The sequence below is a fragment of the Aythya marila genome (assembly GCF_965140915.1).
Source record: "Aythya marila genome assembly, chromosome: 17".
Lineage (NCBI taxonomy): Eukaryota > Metazoa > Chordata > Aves > Anseriformes > Anatidae > Aythya > Aythya marila.
In genome coordinates this window covers 7759711-7763140 of record NC_139058.1, presented here as the reverse complement: position 1 = coordinate 7763140, position 3430 = coordinate 7759711, and positions in this window count along the sequence as shown.

The following is a 3430-nucleotide window of genomic DNA, read 5'->3' as shown; positions in this document are numbered from 1 at the left end:
CCAACATGAGGTTTGGCTCCTTTTTATTTTATGTGAACAAGTCTGCTGTTAAAAACCTGTACAGTTTGTGATCAACTATGAATCCAGGCTTCAAAGTTGCTCTTTAGCTATTTATGTTAAACATTGTATTCATGCAGTTGATTACATCTACAACATTCCACTAGTTTCCAGTTGGTCTTACTGAACTTCCAGACTACTTATTTCATAACGTTTATCTGTATTTTTGAAGGTGGTTTTGAATTCTGTATTTGCCTTCCAAAATACTTGCAAAGCTCTTCTGCTTTTTATTATCTAAAGATTAAAAAAATGTATTCTCTATCCCTTCATCCAGATAATTAATGAAAGTAATAAGCAGAACCAGTCATGGAATAATTCACTGTAGGAAGCTACTTGCCTGCATGCTGTTTGACAGTGAGCTATGAGTAACTACACTGAGCAGAAAACTTCCAAGTATTGGTGGATATCCCTTGGAGTAGCTCAATGTAGTTTATATGTCATTGCTTATAAAACTGTCGTGAGCAATCTAAAGACTATTCCACCTAAACGTTACGGTAGTTTTAGGCATCACAAGCTTTATATATTGCTCCTCTCTCACATCCAACTCCTATATTTTAGGTGGGAATAATTTGTTTTAGTATACTTCAAAGAATTAACTGGTCAGTAGTACCACAGTGTATCTTTCTTCCTCCTCTAAAGAAAAATACTGTATTTACTAATTTCCAGGTTCCTAAATATCAAAGCTGGTCTACAAGATCGTAAGGATGAGTGGTAATAGAATAGTACATCTGTTTTGTTTTGTTTTGTTTTTAATTTACTTTCCTTTAAATCTTGAACTCCATTCTTGCAATGAATGGATCATAATCAGAGTGAAAACTCAACTAAAAATGCTCTTAAGGATGTGGCAGTCTCAGTGTGTTGTGATTAATTTCACCTATAATGAATGAACTGTGTTTTGGGATAACAGGAACAGCAGTTAAACCATGCAATGCAAAAACTACTGTGCACTGAAGCAGATTTAAACAGACTTTTATACTATTCAAAAACTACCAGATAGGTGGCAAACAGCACAGTGTTTGTACTGAAATTGCTTATTTCACTAATGTAGACAGGAAAGAGGAAAAAATTGCAAGTTTTTCTAAAGAACAGCAGTTTGAGCTTTCAATCACAGACAGCTTGGCTTACCTCTTTTCTCTAGGATTCAAACTGATGCTCCACTTAAATGCGCAAAGGAAAATTACAGTTAATAGAAGGCTTTTTTATTAATTTATTAATTTTAGACAATTGCAATTTTGTTGTTGCATTAAGGGTATTTTGAAGATTTGTATTTTGACTTTGTATAATGTGAAGTGGAAAAACTCATTCATCTTGCCAAATAGCAGCTATGTCTACACTCAGTTTAGTTGTTTCCGAGAGGGAGGAGTGAAAGGTAGGAGCTCACTTGCACTTACGGAGAATATGCTGATTTTTCAATTATAGCGAAACACTGAATTTGGATTTTGATAGCTACTTTTCACTAAACTATTTATGCACTGCAATATAATACATCAGAGATAAAATACCCATAATTTTTGCCACAACATGAGATCTGATAAATTGGTTGTGCCAACTTGGAGACTAAGGAATTAATTTTTTTCTCATTTCAAATGTCTTGAAAATACCAGTTGTCAGTGTAAGATAATTTTTTTCCTACAACTGACTGTAATAACATCTTTGAACTGTCAAGCAGCTGTCTCTGAGTGACAGCTGAACTGTGTGTATTTCAAGAAGATCACAAAATAATTTGAGCTATATTTAAACTTACAAGGTGTTAAAAATTTCAGTGGAAAAGAGATAAATGTGAAAACAATATATATATATATATTTTTTTTTTTTGAGTCACACAGTTGCGTATGGTTCATTTTATTTGGCAATGTGACCTCATCTTACACTTTTCACATGAGGTTTCATGAGCTTAAAAATAAAGATAATGGGAGCACTGTATTTTTGGGGTTGAGCTAGTGGTTTGTATGATGGATTCGAGGGATCTCCCTGCAATGGTGCAGCCCCCTTGGGCATCCTGGCACTTGGGGCACACGTTGGGTTATACGACGGGCTGCCCAAGTGCTGTACTGCAGCAGATGAAATGCAGGGGTGTTGCTTTAGCACTGGGCTAGGTTTGGGCTAGCTGCAGACCCATTTCCAGCAGGGTTTCTGTGAACATGGGCCTGCAGAATGACACCCCTTCATGTCTGGTAGTGCTCCAGCCTCCTTCCTGCTCCTCAGTTAGCTACATCATACCTCTGAGGATCGCAGTGAATGAGCTACAGAGCATGGTGTTTAAATGCATGAACTGCAGAGATCGTGGTGTAGGAATGTGAGATGGAGGTCATCCAAGTGGATTTCTGGACAAGAAGAGTGTGATAGGGGTGAGCTTTCGAAGGATAGAACATATTTTGAAGGTTAAGCTTAGGGTAGGTTTGTAACTAAACACACAGGCATTAGTTGTGTTTTTGATCAGAAGTGTTTAAAAGGTGCAATTTTATATGCTAGAGATCTTCACTCTAGACATGCTATTTTAGCCATTCTGTGTTGGTTTGTTTCCAGATATTTCTAATGAGTTCCATAAGAATAACAAAAATGTAACAGTGGAACCATGCCACAGTATCCTAGAAGAAATAGGAAATAACTCTAGAACTGGTTAGAGACATCTGCCTTAAAAATATTCTTATTTCTCCTAAACAACCTTATTGTGTAAAACTAAAGAAAAGGATCTACAGCTTTTGAGCCAACGTTAAGGGAGAAAGCAATACCACTACCAAATGCCTGTCATTTTCTAAGAAACATTCACATCTTGCAGTGTAATTTTGGCTGGAAGGCACCACTGGGGTTCAGCGAGTCCAGCTGAACAGTCAGATAGAGCAGGTTGCTCAGGGCAGCGTGCAGGCAGGCAGGACACCACCACCTCTCTGGGCAACCTGTTCTGGTGCCTGAACAGCCTCCAAACGCTCACTGACATGGGCTGCAGTGGTGCTGTTTCACTGATTTCTATCTTTCACTTGTGCCTTGGTGCTACCAAAAAGATCCTCTATGTAGGTGCATCCTAAGTATCTTTAGAACTACTATTTATATTGTAGCTAGCAAAACCATTATGGACTGACATATTCAGGTTAATTGTCCCTGATTTCTGTGCCATCCTCGCGTTGCCTATCTGTAGGCTCAGCTGCTGGTAGAGGTCTGTGCACTTCAGAGCCAAGACAGCTCTCCCCACTTGAAAAATTGAAGTGCGGTAATGAGATACTTCTGTCAATGAACTGTAAGCTTGTGTTTAAAATAATTAAAAACCACCACAAAACTCAGTTTAATTAAATAATGTCAGTGTTTTGGTTTGAATCTGTGCTAAACAAAAATTAGTGGTGACATAATTACTTTGAAGATAGATGCAATGACTAGC